Here is an 18297-nt window from a genome sequence, read left to right as displayed (position 1 = left end):
CTGGCAGACTTTTAACAATCTTAGCAATATTTTTATGGTTCACTTGGTTCTGTTGCTGCTGCTGCTGCCAAGTCGCTTCAGTCGTGTCTGACTCTGCGTGACCACGTAGACGGCAGCCTACCAGGCTCACCCCGTCCCTGGGATTCTCCAGGTAAGAACACTGGAGTGGATTGCCATTTCCTTCTCCAATGCATGAAAGTGAAAAATGAAAGTGAAGTCGCTCAGTCGTGTCCGACACTGAGCGACCCCATGGACTGCAGCCAACCAGGCTCCTCCATCCATGGAATTTTCCAGGCAAGAGTACTGGAGTGGGGTGCCATTGCCTTCTCCGTCACTTGGTTCTAGGGAAACAAATAAATTTATGATTTAATCTCTTTTGCATTTTAGATGTTTCTACAATAAACTTGGCAGACAAGAAATTGCTACCTATTGATATTGGGCATAATGCACATTTGAGCTGTAGTTAAAGAATAATACATACATAAAATAAAACCAACAGCTAAACATTGTATCACTGAGTCCAATATAAATATGCTTTCAGAGAACATTCTTTTTGGCATGGATATTTCTAGTGCATATGGTCAACCACAGCAACAAATAAACATACTGATTTTTCAGATGATTAATTAATCTGTTAATACTAGTAAGAAGAAAATGAATAAATTTCCCCCCAAAATTGTTCTTGGGCTTCCCTGGTGGGTCAGCTGGTAAAGAATCTGCCTGCAATGCAAGAGACCTGGGTTCAATCCCTGAGTTGGAAAGTTGCCTTGGAGAAGGGAACAGCTACCTACTCCAGGTATTCTGGCCTGGAGAATTTCATGGACTGTATAGTCAGTCAGTTCATGGGGTTACAAAGAGTTGGACACAACTGAGCAACTTTCACTTTCACTTTCAAATTATTCTATGGATCTCAAAAAGGTGTAGTTAACATATCCTCAATCTATATTTTCAATTAAATCCATTGTTATAGTCTTTAAAAGCAAAAGAAGCCAATTTACTGATCAATATTAAATTTGACCTTTTACCAATGACATATTTTCTAGGGAGGGAGAAACTCATTCAAAGCCCTAATAAACTTTTTGCTATTATTTTAAATAGAAACTTCCACCAGTTTAACATTAAAGTTTAAATATGAATCATAAATTATGAATATTGCAAAGTTTTGTCAATTATATATAATTACACCTTGAAAATGAGTTTTTTTTTAATCATCCTTTAGAGAGAATAAGAAAGATGTCATATTATAAATATTTTGTTTATATTTATCCAAAAGAATGCACTTTGCAGAGACTAACCATCATTCACTGTGAGTAGTATGTTTTTCTACTCTTTGCCAGATACTATAGTATGCACTGGAGAACTTTTTCCTCTATTCATTCTTTAATGTTTTATATTTATTTATTATTTAATAAATAGGTATTATTAAATATATATATAATATTTAATATTTTAATGTTAAGTCCCACAGACCATGAGCATAAATGTGCTCTTTACTGTTTGCCACTTCATTATAAATTTAAATGATTTATTTGCATTTAAATGTTACTCAAGGGAATTATAGTCAAGTGTATATGAAGTGAACACATAACATTATATAATTTTATTATGTGGTGTTAATTTTTTTATTGTTGCTTTTCTTGAAACAGTGACTAAAGTGTGAAAGCAAATAATCAGCTTATGTTCCTAGTCTTGCACAAAGATTCTCTAAAGCAAACAAGATTTCTATTTGTTTTGTCTTTACTTCAGATGTCATTCATGGTGCTTGCTTTTTACTTATCTGAAGAACTCTCAAGAACGTATTTCTTTTAGCAGTACTTCAAGCTAACTCCTCTGATTCCTCTGATTTAACTCAAAGGAATCCCCTGACTATCCTTTGAAGAACTATTCATTTGAGTTAAGGGAAAGTTCTTAGACTGGTTTCAGAGACATTTTAATGAAAATCCAGGGTCAAACAGAGATTGAAAACCAGAAGTAATATCAGGACCAAAAAAAGTCAGACCAAAATAATTCTCTAATCAATGTTGGGTGCTCTGAAGATCAGAATCAAAAGGTTGCTTCCACTTGGGTTTATTACAAGTAGTACTGATATGAAAGGGTTTCCTAGGTGATGCTAGTGGTAAAGAACCTGCCTGCCATTGCAGGAGACATGAGACACGGGTTCAGTCCTTGTGTTGGGAAGATCCCCTGGAGTAGGGCATGGTGACCCAATCCAGTATTCTTGCCTGAAGAATCCCATGGACAGAGGAACCTGGTGGACTATGGTCCATTGGGCCAAAAGAGTCGGACACTACGAAAGTGACTTTGTATTGATATGAACATTCCCATGTGCAAGTATTTTTGATGGTATATATTGGAAGAGTGAAATTACTACATCATACAGTATGTGTACATTCAGTTTTAGTAAACACTTTTTCAAGTGTTGTGCCAATTTACACTCCTGCCTGCAGCAAGGTATGAAAGTGCCAATTGTTCTAACCCTTGAGAACAACTAGTTGCTTTTGTCTTTTCATTTTTTTCTTAATTGGAGTATAATTGCTTTAGAAAGTGTGCTGGTTTCTGCAGTACAACAACATGAATCAGCCATAAGTATACATATATCCCCTCCCTCTTGAACTCCCTCCCATATCCTCCCCAGCCCACCTTCTAGGTAGTCACAGAGGGCCAGGCTGAGATCCCTGACTTATACCGTAACTTCCTACTGGCTATCCATTTTATACATGATAGTGTATATATGCCAATGCTACTGTCTCAATTTGTCCCACCCTCTCCTTCCCCTAATGTGTCCACAAGTCCCTTCTCTATATCTGCATCTCCATTTCTTCCCTTCAAATAGGTTCATCGATACCATTTTTCTAGATATAGTGTATACGCATTAATATACAACCTTTGTTTTTATCTTTCTGTTATATAGACTTATTTCACTCTGTATAACAGACTCTAGTTTCATTCACCACATTGGAACTGACTCAAATTCGTTCCTTTTTATGGCTGAATAACATCCCATTGTATATATGTATGTACCATGACTTCTTTATCCATTCATCTGTTGATGGAAATCAAGGTTGCTTTCATGTCCTGCCTATTGTAAATAGTGCTACAGTGAACATTGTGGTATCTGTGTTGTCTTTTTCATTTTAATCATTCTCATGGGTTGATAGTGGTATTATATTGTGATTTTTATTTACATAACCAGAAGGGCTAATGAGATAGGGAGCATATAGTTAGACTTTTAGAGAATATAGTTCAGACTTTTTCCCCACTTGGATATTTTGTTTGTGAGTATATATTCAAGTATTTTCTCATTTCTCTTTTGGACTATCTGCTTTTCTATGTATTTTTAGGAGTCTTAAAAATACTAGACATGAGTTATTTAAGTTATCTATTTTTCAATGAAATTTTCATTTTAGAATAATTTTAAATTAATAGAAAAATTGGGAGAATAATAGAGAGAGTTGACCCCCATCCAAGATATCCTCTTATTAAAGTCTTAGAATGGTACACTTGTGAACATGTATTGATTCGTTATTATTGACTAGACTCTGTGCTTTATTCATATTTCATTGGTTTTCCTCTGGAGGTACTTTTTATATTCCAGTATCCCATCCAGAATATCGCATTACATTTGCTTATCACATCTCCTTAGACTCCTTTTGGCTATCACAGTTAGTTAGACTTTTCTTGTTTTTTTATGAACTTGACAGTTCTGAGGAGTACTGGTCAGATATTTGCAGAATGTCCCTCAAGTGAGATTTTTGACTGGCTTTTTATTTTCAAATATATGATGCCCATATATTTCTCCAGTAATATTTCTTACCATAGCATCTTCATATTATATTATATTATATTAATATGCCATATAATAGCATATTCATGATATTATTTTAGCTATATCAATTTTCTTTTGAAATCTACTTGCATAGTACATCTTTCACCATCTTTTTTTTTCCAAGTTTATGCATGGGAGTTCATTCTCATATATAAGAATATTTGTATTTTTATATTAAATTATTTTCAATTTATAAAATGTTTCATGGATAACACATATCTTAAAATATCCTTTTTTGAAATATTAAATTGGGTACATTAATAGAAAAATCAAATGCTGCATTAAACAGATACTAAAAAATATTTGTTATTGATATGAAATTTAAATGCAACTCAACATCCTGTATTTTATCTGCAAATTCTAACCTTACTGGATTCTAATAGATTAGATTGGTAATGATTTTCACCATCTTTTTAAACTGTAAACATCTGTGTCCTTTTATTTAGTATAAGTGTATCTTTATTTCCATTTAAAGAACTTATGATTTTAATCCACTTTGACAATTTTAGTCTTTTAATTAAGACATCAGTTGCATTTAAAATTATTGATATATTTAGCTTTTATCAACCATCTTCTTATTATTTTTATATTTAAACCAACTGTTTAATCTTATTTTTCTTTTTATTATTTCTTTTATATTATGTATTTATTATTTTATATTACTTTATTTTCAAGGCATTCTTTTGTTCCTTTACTTTTTTCAAATATGAAACATTTCATAAATTTTCATATTATCCTTGAGTCCAGACCTTGCTAATCTTTACATCATTTTAACTTTAGTATGTGTACTGCTGAATTGAAAATGGCATTTTCTTAAACATGAAGTTTTACTTTTGTGCAACTTTGTGATTTTAAAAAGTGCACATTATTTTGAAGAGTAAATTACCTGAAGAAAAATCTAAAACAGTTCACTTTCATGTACAATATTTGTTCCCACAAGTAGCTAAATCATAATATATTATACTATAGAGATTCAAAGAAAAATGATTTTTTTAATGTTCACTATATTTGTAAACAACCTGGTGTCTGTCCATATAATTTAAATATATAATAACTTAAAGAATACACATTATTTTTAAAAATTAAGAACTGTAAAAGTTCTGGGATTTTTTTTTTTAATCATACTTGCTAGTTAACCAGTTAGCTTGCTACATTTCATGGATACTGGCAGAAAACAAAAAGACTACTGGATCAGATTCAAAGAATTTCATTTTTAACAGCATACAGTAGCCAGTATGATCTTGATGCTCACGTCAGTTCCTCTTGCCCTCATGTTCCATAGGAGCAATATGGAGTGGTCTTAGGTGAATTCTTCACATGTAGTGGGTTTATGTCACAGCTAAAGAACACTGAGTTCAGGGAGCCAGAATCTTTTACAGTGGGTTGTAAACAAACCTGACTGAACTTTGCCCTAGAAGGAGATAATGTCTTTATTACACAGGAGAGTAAACAAACCTGCTCTTTGCTCTGGAAAGAGTAAGTATCTTTATCTTCCAAGCAGTTTACTATATAAATGTATTTAAAAAGATGGTCCAGAACAAAAACTGATAGTGCTCAGAAGACTTGTAGAATCATGAGAGACCTATGGAGAATTGTCTCCCACATAAATGTGTACAGAAACAGATGAATCTAAAAATGGAATACTCAGTGTTAAAAATCACTATTCTAATTCTATTCTATTATGTTTTTTCACAATATTGATCCTAAGTTGTAAATGACATAAAAAGTGAAAGATAGACTAACAGAAATATTGATCTTGTTGAAAGACTCATGAATACTAAGAGACTGATTCTTGTTTTGGGCTGAAACTGAGTTGGTTATCTGTTTCTATTTCAGAAAACTCTCTGGACAGAATTTCTGTTTAGGTAGACTACAGTTTTAAATTATTTGCAAAAATGGCTGAAATCACTCCCCTCCTTACATACATCCATGACTTTTTCATTCCTTCCATTAAATGAAGGATTTTATTGTTGAAATTTCAAAAAATCAGTTATGAAATTTAGGATCGCAATGGCAACCCACTCCAGTACTCTTGCCTGGAAACTCCCATGGGCGGAGGAGCCTGGTAGGCTGCCGTCCCTGGGATCGTGAAGAGTCAGACATGACTGAGCGACTTCACTTTTTTTCACTTTTCACTTTCATGCATTGGAGAAGGAAATGGCAACCCACTCCAGTGTTCTTGCCTGGAGAATCCCAGGGACGGTGGAGCCTAGTGGGCTGCCGTCTATGGGGTCGCACAGAGTTGGACATGACTGAAGTGACTTAGCAGCAGCAGCAGCTTACCATAGTGTCAAATGAAATATTTATCATTTCTTCTTTCCTTCTCTTCCTCTCTTCTCCCTTCCTTTCTTCCTTTGAAACAACTCATGCTTAATTAATGGCAGGAAAAAGCCAGTAGAGAGAAAGAAAATGATGATGGAAGAAACATGACTCATTTTTTTTGCACTGTAGTAAAAATGCAGAAAAAGCCTCTTATTTTCCACTACAAATTTCCCTTCCTTCAGTCAGGATTGAAGAGCCAAGGGGTGTAATTGGAATGAACTGATTATTATAACATCCTAATAGGAGAAGTGCATTTCTGGCTTGGTCAAAATGACCAGCAGCAAACTTTCTGCTTCAACTGTCCTCATGTATAAAGAGAAAGAAAAGTTAAAACAAAACAAAACAAAAAAACAAACAACAACAACAACAACACTGGGAGGGAAATAAACTAACATTTTGGAGCCCTCTGTTTCTCTTGCCCTCACACACTGGCTTTTCAAGCTACATGGCATTTGCAACATATGTGCTCTGGCTATGCGCTGCCATCAGAACTTGTGTACTTGAAGGGGCTATAATGACATGGCAAATGATTATATGAATATGCATCTGCATGACTTCATTCCAACCATCTCTTTTGCTAGTTTTCAGGATTACTAATGTGTAATTATCGTCAGCAAATACATTGAGGCAGAAGGGACGCTCTGGAGCTGCAACGATACCAAATAATAATATCACCTAACCAAGCTGCCCTAACAGTGCCAGGGGACATGAGATGAAGCCAGAAGCCTGGGCGGTAAGACTGTGAGTGTGCTAATTAGGAGACCAGGGCTTCTGACTCATCTGTGGACTTGCTGACTCACTCTGCTTTCAGCAAGTCATTTTGTCTCCCTTGGTGTTATCATTGTTACAAAGGAAATAGTGATTCCTACCTCCCTGGACATACTGATGATTCATGCATACTGAAAAGATTGAAAAAAAGTGGGAGGGAAATGCCTTAATAGTCAAAGTATTACAAACACAGTGTTACTCTTGAAATAATGGCAGGATGTTTTCATCTTGTGGATAAAATCCTATTTTTCTCCAAAATAACATCAAGCCATCAAAATATAAAACTCTCATGTACTAATTTCAAAGGTTTCTTTGTGAGTGTGTGGGTACTGAAGTTTAATGAGGGGGACATTGGCTGAGAAAGCTTTCTGCCTTCTGGGTTTGTTAAAAAGATGTCAGTCACTTTACTTGGAAACTTATTTGAAATACAGGAAAGAACTTTGGGGTATCACTTTTCTAATGAGGAGAGTTCATCATTAATCAGCTCCAAATAGAACTACAAACCACAAGCTTCATTTTAATCAAATTGATTCAAAGGAAAACCTAGTGCCTTTCATAGACCCAGATCATTACATTCACTTCTGAGTCCTGCTTCAACTTTATGGAGTCTGTCACCAATTCACGTGTACTTTCTCTATTCCTTTCTGAACAAAAAGGAAATATGCTATTCATTCAGGCTATTTTTGTTTATTCCTTCACTTATTAACTAAATAAGATTTTTGAATAGCTACTATAGTTTCAAACACAGGGCTGAGGATACATTAGTAAGACAGACATGGCCTTCTTCTCAGAGTTTACCAAGCTAGCAAAGAGAAGATATGAACCAGGTTTATGAGTCTATTTGCATGTGGAAGAAAGAAACATTTCTGACTCAGAAAGCAGATGGTGATAGCATCATTATTCCTAATTGGTCGCTGGCTCTTCCCTTATAAGAAGAGTATGTACCCTTGTTCCCTTCCATGTGACTTGCACCTTTTCTGTTGACATCAAGTTTGGCCGGATGATTTGTTTTGGCTAAACAAATATGATCACAGCAGACAGTATGCCAGTCCTAAGGAAAAGTTCCAAGAGCCATCAGGTGGTTTTATAAGCTTTCTTGCCTTCACCCTACCATGAAAGTAGTAGATCCAGCTCAGGGGCTGCTCTTCAGTCTGTATTCAGGAAGCAGTCACAGGGAGCTATAACTGCCAACCTGTAACTAACATGTAATACAAATGAGAAATAAACTTTTATCTTTATAAACTATTGAGATTCTTGGGTCATATATATATATTTTTTAATTTATGTTTTAATTGAAGAAAAATTGCTTTACAATGTTGGATCATTTTTATTACAGCCAAGCTAAATAATATAGAGCTTTTCATCCTTAAAGTTGACCATTTCTGAATTGTTTAGGCATTTAGATTTACATAGGAGGATAGTCTTCTCTTTATTTCTATCTCTAGTTGGATGAGAGATCAGATTACTTTCACATAGTGAAATGAGCACTGCCTCAACCCACCTTTGGTTTCTTCCCAATAACTCAAAATATGGGAAAGTCTTTATTCCCATGAGACAATAGAAGACATCATTCACTTTCTAATACAAAGATTTGTACTTTCCTGAAGTGAAATAATCTTTATATTGAAGAAGAAAATGTGTTGAACCATGAGTGGTAGTTTGATAATACAACCTCTTTATACAAAGCAAATTACTGTGAAATGAAATACATTCTGGTTTGCAAAAAATGAGACATTTCAAGGTGCTGCTGGTGCTGATGCTAAGCCGCTTCAGTCGTGTCCGACTCTGTGCGACCCCATAGACGGCAGCCCACCAGGCTCCACTGCCCCTGGGATTCTCCAGGCAAGAACACTGGAGTGGATTGCCATTTCCTTCTCCAGTGCATGAAAGTGAAAAGTGAAAGTGAAGTCTCTCAGTTGTGTCCGACTCTTAGTGACCCCATGGACTGCAGCCTACCAGGCTCCTCCGTCCATGGGATTTTCCAGGCAAGAGTACTGGAGTGGGTTGCCATTGCCTTCTCTGATTTCAAGGTGAGGGAGGGTGTAATCTGCAATAAGAAGGCAAATATCAAGGGAGTAAAATTAAGAATAGACCTTATTTGTTTTATGATGAAATTTTTCTTTTCACAGTATTACTTATGAAGCAAAATATTTTAGACTTAGAATTGAAAGCTACATTATAACTTTTTCTAGATTTATCTTTATTATAGAATTTTAGGGGCCATTATTTAATGTTAGAACTGGAAAAAATTTAAGGCTAGTTAATTTGATCCTTTCATTTCATAATGAAAATAAATTGGTGGGAGGAAATAAAGTTGCTTAACTTAAAGTTGCATAGTGGTCCATGGGAAAGCTGGGATTCCAGAACTGGGCTTGTTGACTCCAAGTCCATTATAGGTTCTCATACTTGTGAGTGTATAAGAATAAGAGTATTATATATCAGGATTATATATAGTACTATATTAAGTATTTGCATACATTACAACATTAGATGGGAATTTGATCCCACAGATTTCTCAAAATATCCCATTTTACCAATGAGTGAACAGATTGATGAGGTTACCCAAAAACCCCAAGAACTCAGTGAATGACTGAATCACCATTTGAATCTTGACATTCTGGCTCTAGAATCAGTTTTCTAAGTCAGTGTTTTCTTTTGCTTACACTACAAGAGAAAAGAAAAATACTGTAATTTTGAGATGAAGGAACGACTGGAAACAGAATCAGCAATCACAAAAAGTTATTTTTAAAAATTCAGCACTTTTACAAAAGGATCTGTGAAGTTCACCTGTAAAGTATTATGCAAAATTTAGTAAGCCCTTTAGAGCCCCAGGGGAGAAGGAAATAGCACCCCACTCCAGTACTCTTGCCTGGAAAATCCCATGGACGGAGGAGCCTGGTAGGCTGCAGTCCATGGGTTCGCAAAGAGTTGAACACGACTGAGCGGCTTCAGTTTCAGAAGGAAATGGCAATCCACTCCAGTATTCTTGTCTGGAGAATCCCAGGGGTGGTGAAGCCTGGTGGGCTGCCGTCTATGGGGTCACACAGAGTCGGACACGACTGAAGCGACTTAGCAGCAGCAGCAGTTAGAGCCCCAGGACCCAGTTTAAAAGGCTGTGGCCTGGTTTACTCTCACTGGGCATTGGGTAGACACTGGCAAATTACATGGAACTGGGAAGGGCAAATTCCACCGGAGCCCACCAGCCCCCTATCCCAGGAGGAGCTTCGCTATAAGCATATTCTCCATGCCATGATCCTCTAAATGCTTTCACTAAGCAAAATAAATCTTTTAGTAGGCATTTGTAAGAGAGCAGAATTACTAGGAAAATAAACCTTTTAGTAAGCATTTGTAAGAGAGCAGAATTACTAGGTCACAGTAACTCTGTGGAAACTATTCTTTCAGTACACTCTCTGCCCCTTAGGCTGTGTTACAAGTTGGAACCCACCTGAAGTGGAGATACCGAAGGCTTAGTCTCAATTCACATTTTAACAAAGGTTTCTACTTCCTGGGGCTCTTTCACACAAAGAACTCTGTCTAAACATTCCTACCTTGCCATGGCACTAAACTTGAATGGATATTTACTTATGAAATGACTCTGTAACTCAGGCAGTTAGAAATGTTTTATTTGACTTGGCCTAAGTATCATTAACATGACTGTGAAGAGTAAATGAAGAAGAAAATGTAGGTTAATGGTAAAACCCTTCAAGTATGCCTTTTCCCAATTATCCAGGTAAGGCTATATCAGAAACTGTCAGCATGAATGGCACTAATTTATCACCCATGTGTTTTTCACACTTTCTTGCTTTATTCTCTGGAGAGCTATATTCAAGTTCCATGACAACTGCCGATCCTGCTTCACAACGGCCCTTGTGCCTGAGAAATATACACACAGGTGGGTATGGCCTCAGTAAATTGTAGGAAGTTGCTGAGCTGTTAAGACTATGAACTTTAGAGTACCTGAGCTTAATTCCTTGCCCTGTCCCTGATTAATTTTCTGAGCAAATGAATTAACCTGTCTGAACTTTTTTTTTTCCTCTTCTGTACAATGGAGGAAGAAATAATCTGCACATCACAAGAAACTGATTGTTAATTCAACAAATATTTGAAAGTCTACTTTTTATCACACAGACCAAAATAAAAAGCATACATAAGGAAATGACACAAGGTGAAAAGATGACAATTATACATAAAAATAAATTATAGAAAGGGTAAAATGGATGAGTAATGCTGGGGTAGAAGTTGAGTAGACAGAATTTTTTTAATCAGTATGGTCAGAGTAGGCCTCAGATGAATAAAGGCTTGGATAATGATCTCTGCTTGGAATGAAAAAGGAAGATACTGTTGGGTACTGAGAAGAGAAGTGATATGAGCAGCATTGCATTTAAAGGGCTAAGTCTGGCTGCTGTGTAGGAGACAGAATGTAAAGGTGCAAGAAAAGAAACAAAGACAACCTTCAGAATGCAGACCACCAGGCTCCTCCATCCATGGGATTTTCCAGGCAAGAGTACTGGAGTGGGGTGCCATTGCCTTTTCCACAGAATGGGAGAAAATAATATCAAATGAAGCAACTGACAAAGAATTAATCTCAAAAATATACAAGCAACTCCTGAAGCTCAATTCCAGAAAAATAAATGACCCAATAAAAAAATGGTCCAAAGAACTAAACAGACATTTCTCCAAAGAAGACATACAGATGGATAACAAACACATGAAAAGATGCTCAATATCACTCATTATCAGAGAAATGCAAATCAAAACCACAATGAGGTACCATTTCATGCCAGTCAGAGTGGCTGCTATCCAAAAGTCTACAAGCAATAAATACTGGAGAGGGTGTGGAGAATAGGGAACCCTCTTACACTCTTGGTTGGAATGCAAACTAGTACAAACACTATGGAGAACAGTGTCAGATCAGATCAGATCAGATCAGTCGCTCAGTCATGTCCGACTCTTTGCGACCCCATGAATCACAGCACGCCAGGCCTCCCTGTCCATCACCAACTCCCGAAGTTCACTCAGACTCACGTCCATCGAGTCAGTGATGCCATCCAGCCATCGCATCCTCTGTCATCCCCTTCTCCTCTTGCCCCCAGTCCTTCCCAGCATCAGAGTCTTTTCCAATGAGTCAATTCTTCGCATGAGGTGGCCAAAGTACTGGAATTTCAGCTTTAGCATCATTCCTTCCAAAGAAATCCCAGGGCTGATCTGCTTCAGAATGGACTGGTTGGATCTCCTTGCAGTCCAAGGGACTCTCAAGAGTCTTCTCCAACACCACAGTTCAAAAGCATCAATTCTTTGCTGCTCAGCCTTCTTCACAGTCCAACTCTCACATCCATACATGACCACAGGAAAAACCTTAGCCTTTACTAGATGAACCTTTGTTTCTTAAAAAACTGGATTTCTCTGTGTTAATTTTATATCCTTCAAACTTTACTATATTCATTGATTAACTCTAGTAATTTTCTGGTGGAGTCTTTAGGGTTTTCTATGTAGAGGATCATGTCATCTGCAAACAGTGAGAGTTTTACTTTTTCTTTTCCAATCTGGATTCCTTTTATTTCTTTTTCTGCTTTGAGTACTGTGGCCAAAACTTTCAAAACTATGTTGAACAGTAGTGGTGAGAGTGGGCACCCTTGTCTTATTCCTCCTGACTTTAGGGGAGATGCTTTCAATTTTTTACCATTGAGGATAATGTTTGCTGTGGGTTTGTCATATATAGCTTTTATTATGTTGGGGTATGTTCCTTCTATTTCTGCTTTCTGGAGGGTTTTTTTTTTTATCATTAATGGATGTTGAATCTTGTCAAAGGCTTTCTCTGCATCTACTGAGATAATCATATGGCTTTTATTTTTCAATTTGTTAATGTGGTGTATCACATTGATTTGCAGATATTTAAGAATCCTTGCATCCCTGGGATAAAGCCCACTTGGTCATGATGTATGATCTTTTCAATGTGTTGTTGGAGTCTGATTGCTAGAATTTTGTTAAGGATTTTTGCATCTATTTGTCACTGTTATTGGCCTGTAGTTTCTTTTTTTGTGGCCTCTTTGTCAGGTTTTGATATTAGGGTGATGGTAGCCTCACACAATGAGTTTGGAAGTTTACCTTCCTCTAAAATTTTTTGGAAGAGTTTGAGTAGGATAGGTGTCTCCAAATTTTTGGTAGAATTCAGCTGTGAAGCTGTCTGGACCCGGGCTTTTGTTTGCTGGAAGATTTCTGATTACAGTTTCATTTTCCGTTCTTGTGATGGGTCTCTTACAATTTTCTATTTCTTCCTGGTTCAGTTTTGGAAAGTTGTAATTTTCTAAGAATTTGTCCATTTCTTCCAAGTTGTCCATTTTATTGGCATATAATTGCTGATAGTAGTCTCTTATGATCCTTTGTATTTCTGTGTTGTCTCTTGCGATCTCTCCATTTTCATTTCTAATTTCATTGATTTGATTTTTCTCCCTTTGTTTATTGATGAGTCTGGCTAGTGGTTTATCAGTTTTATTTATCCTCTAAAAAAACCCAGCTTTTGGCTTTGTTGATTTTTGCTATGGTCTCTTTTGTTTCTTTTGCATTTATTTCTGCCCTCATTTTTAAGATTTTTTCTTTCTACTAACCTTAGGGTTCTTCATTTCTTCCTTTTCTAGTTGCTTTAGGTGTAGAGTTAGGTTATTTATTTGACTTTTTTCTTGTTTCTTGAGGTATGCCTGTATTGCTATGAACCTTCCCCTTAGCACTGCTTTTACAGTGTCCCAGAGGTTTTGGGTTGTTGTGTTTTCATTTGTTTCTATGCATATTTTAATTTCTTTTTTGATTTCTTCTATGATTGGTTGGTTATTCAGCAGTGTGTTGTTCAGCCTCCATATGTTGTAATTTTTAATAGTTTTTCTCCTGTAACTGAGATCTAATCTTACTGTACTGTGGCCAGATAAGGTGCTTGAATGATAGTAAATTTGAAGGATATAAAATCAACACAAAGAAATCCCTTGCATTCCTATATGCTAATACTTAGAAAATAGAAAGAGAAATTAAGGAAACAATTCCATTCTCCATTGCAATGAAAAGAATAAAATACTTAGGAATATATCAACCTAAAGAAACAAAAGACCTATATATAGAAAACTCCCTGGGTCAAGCCCCGGTTGGATCCAGGGATTCCCTCAGGAAGACAGCATTGGCGATTAGAATAGCAAAGGCTGAGAGATTTTACAGGCTCATTATAACTGGTTTACACGGAAAATCAATATAACCTGTAACACCAGGTTAGCTCTGACCGTGGAGGCTGCAGGAGCCCTCTCGAATTGCTGATGGTGCCCCACCTTAGGCACCTTCTCAAGTGGGTCTTAGAAGCCCAGGCAAGTAAGTGGTCCCAGAGGACCCCCACACTCCAATTAAATGTCCTGAAGGAAGAACAGAAAAAAAGAGCATGAAAAGGAAACAAGAAAGAATGACATGGGGAGACCAAGCTTTGAGCAAGGCCTGTAGCTTTATTTTCAAAAGGAGCTTATATACCTTAAGTTGTGCATAGAGGATAATAGTGGATGTGAAATTATGCAAAGTCAGCAGTCTTTAATCCTTATCGAGACCAGCCTTTCTTTTCTGCAAACTTATCGTATACAAATGGTTTAGGTGATTTACATCATCTTCTGGCCAGAAGGCCTGTTAACATTTTATGACTCTGATAAAGGTCTGTCAACCGTAAGTCTTATTTTTCTCTAAGAGTAATTATTTTAAAGTTTGGCACGATCCTCCAAATGTGTTAGATAAAGTTGCATTCTTATAGGGCAGAGGTGCAGTGGCACAACAAAGGAAATAATTTATTACCTTAAGGGTCTAAAGTTGTTAACACCAAGGCCACTACTTATTGTTTCTACATACCAACTATATTAATTAATACACTTCCAAGGATACAATACAGGGGATGTGGAAACTTGGCAGCAAGCATTGGCTCAACAATGAAATCTTCTACTAGTTCTATTTTGACAATTTCTAACTCCCTGAGAGGCTCTATACTATTTGAATATCTTAAGCTTCCCGTGCCTCTCGCAGTTGGGAGACTGTAAACAATTGTATGCGTAGCTGTAGGAGTCCGGGTAAACCTGTCAGGCAAGTTAGCGGTCTGAGGGGTTTGGATTTAAACACTCCTATTATGTCCAGGAGGCTTATTGACTAGAGCTTTAAGTTGATTTCCTTCAGAGAAAAGGTGGTCGGGGATAGCCCCCCGTTACTGTCAGAGGAGTTGGTGAAAGTCATGAAGCAATAAAACAGACTCTGGTTTTGGGGTAGACACTCAGGCAGGTCCAGAGGGGCACCCCTCGAGTTCTGACTTGCCTTGCTCACCAGAACTCTCCCACACGACCTTGTCATGGGTGGGGACTTCCGTGCTGGCTCCCAGCAGAAAACTATAAAACACTGGTGAAAGAAATCAAAGAGGACACTAATAGATGGAGAAATATACCATGTTCATGGATTGGAAGAATCAATATAGTGAAAATGAGTATACTACCCAAAGCATTCTATAGATTCAATGCAATCCCTATCAAGCTACCAACGGTATTCTTCACAGAGCTAGAACAAATAATTTCACAATTCGTATGAAAATACAAAAAACCTCGAATAGCCAAAGCAATCTTGAGAAAGAAGAATGGAACTGGAGGAATCAACCTGCCTGACTTCAGGATGTACTACAAAGCTGCAATCATCAAGACAGTATGGTACTGACACAAAGACAGAAACATAGATCAATTGAACAAAATAGAAAGTTCAGAGATAAACCCACGAGCCTATGGACACCTTATCTTTGACAAAGGAGGCAAGAATATACAGTGGAGAAAAGACAATCTCTTTAACAAGTGGTACTGGGAAAACTGGTCAACCACTTGTAAAAGAATGAAACTAGAACACTTTCTAACACCGTACACAAAAATAAACTCAAAATGGATTAAAGATCTAAACGTAAGACCAGAAACTATAAAACTCCTAGAGGAGAACATAGGCAAAACACTCTCCGACATAAATCACAGCAGGGCCCTCTATAACGCACCTCCCAGAATATTGGAAATAAAAGCAAAAATAAACAAATGGGACCTAATTAAGCTTAAAAGTCTTTGCACAACAAAGAAAATAATAAACAAGGTGAAAAGACAGCCTTCAGAATGGGAGAACATAATGGCAAATGAAGCAACTGACAAAGAATAAATCTCAAAAATATACAAGCAACTCCTGAAGCTCAATTCCAGAAAAATAAATGACCCAATCAAAAAATGGGCCAAAGAACTAAATAGACATTTCTCCAAAGAAGACATACAGATGGCTAACAAACACATGAAAAGATGCTCAACATCACTCATTATCAGAGAAATGGAAATCAAAACCACAATGAGGTACCATTTCATGCCAGTCAGAATGGCTGTGATCCAAAAGTCTACAAGCAATAAATGCTGGAGAGGGTGTGGGGAAAAGGGAACCCTCTTACACTCTTGGTGGGAATGCAAACTAGTACAGCCACTATGGAGAACAGTGTGGAGATGCCTTAAAAAAAACTGAAAATAGAACTGCCATATGACCCAGTAATCCCACTGCTGGGCATACACACCAAGGAAACCAGAATTGAAAGAGACATGTGTACCCCAATGTTCATCGCAGCACTGTTTATAATAGCCAGCACATGGAAGCAACCTAGATGTCCATCAGCAGATGAATGGATAAGAAAGCAGTGGTACATATACACAATGGAGTATTACTCAGCCATTAAAAAGAATACATTTGAATCAGTTCTAATGAGGTGGATGAAACTGGAGTCTGTTATACAGAGTGAAGTAAGCCAGAAAGAAAAACACCAATACAGCATAATAATGCATATATATGGAATATATAAAGATGGTACCGATAACCCTGTATGCAAGACAGCAAAAGAGACACAGATGTATGGAACAGTCTTATGGACTTTGTGGGAGAGAGTGAGAGTGGGATGATTTGGGAGAATGGCATTGAAACACATAAATTATCATATGTGAAACGAATCACCAGTCTAAGTTTGATGCATGATACAGGATGTTTGGGGCTGGTGCACTGGGATGACCCAGAGGAATGGGATGGTGAGGGAGGTGGGAGGGGGGTTCAGGATGGGGAATACATGTACACCCATGGTGGATTCATGTCAATGTATGGCAAAACCAATACAATATTGTAAAGTAAAAAAAAAATAATAATAATAAATAAAAATTAAAAAAAAAAAAGAAGAGAAACAGACAAATCAGTGGCAAAGCTAGATGTGAGATGATGATGGCCCAGAACATCAGAACAGGGTGGTAGTAGTGGATACAATGAGATATTGTCAGATTCTAGATAATTTTATAAATGATAAGACATATCATGTGAGAGGAAGAGATGAGTTAAAGAAAGGCTCTTAGTGTTTCAGCTTGAGCAACTAGGATAGAATTGCTGTCTAACAAGATAAAGAAAGCTGTGGATGTAGCAGGTGTATGTGTGGGGAGAATTATCAACAGCTCACTTTGGTCAGAATTGAGTCTGAAATGTCTTTTAGACATTTAAGTGGGGAAGTTTAGTAGACAGGTAACTATATGAGTCTGGAGTTCAGGAAGGAAGACTGGGTTGAAGTTATAAATTTGGGATTTTGTGAGAATTAAATGAGGCAATGTATATACAGCACTGAAAGTGGCATGTAACACATAATAAGAACTAGTTTTATATACTATATTTAAAGTGTCTAATCATAATATCAACAAATATAATTCTCATTACCTGTCTAGCACAGTGCCTGGGTCTTAGTATGCTTCATATATGTGTATGGCACAGTCAAAGATGAACGCTTCAGACTACTGTATATGTGTGTGATTTTTGAGAGTGCAACACAGAGAGTGACCATAATGTGATTCCTTTTCATTTTAAATGAACATTTTCTAAGTTGATTATTTTTTAATTTCACAAATATTTGTTAAGAAATTTATCTGGGCTACTTAGGCCCCAAACACAAACCTCTGCTTCAGGTTTATTGCCTTCTCTCTCCTATTTAGAAGATTCAAAGAAGATTTCATTACAAAGAGACAATACATTCACTCAAAAGTTCAAAACCCAAAGCCATATAAAAGAGTGTGTACATTGAAAAGCCTTGCTTCCATCCCTGTTCCTATCCATTCCCCCTACTGCATTCTCAAGAGTTGGAAAACTTTCTGTAAAGGCCCAAGTAATAAATATTTTAGGCTTGCAAGCCTTCTGGACATTGTTGCAATTATTCAATTCTGCCATTGCAGTGCAAAAGCAGCCATAGACAATATAGAACAAATGGCATGGCTGTGTTCCAACAAAACTTTATTTATAAAAATAGGCACCAGGTCTGCTGGCTATAATTTTCTATCCTTGCTATAGGCAAT

This window comes from Bubalus bubalis, chromosome X, assembly GCF_019923935.1.
Source record: "Bubalus bubalis isolate 160015118507 breed Murrah chromosome X, NDDB_SH_1, whole genome shotgun sequence".
In the NCBI taxonomy this organism is placed as follows: domain Eukaryota; kingdom Metazoa; phylum Chordata; class Mammalia; order Artiodactyla; family Bovidae; genus Bubalus; species Bubalus bubalis.
This window is presented reverse-complemented; position numbering follows the sequence as displayed.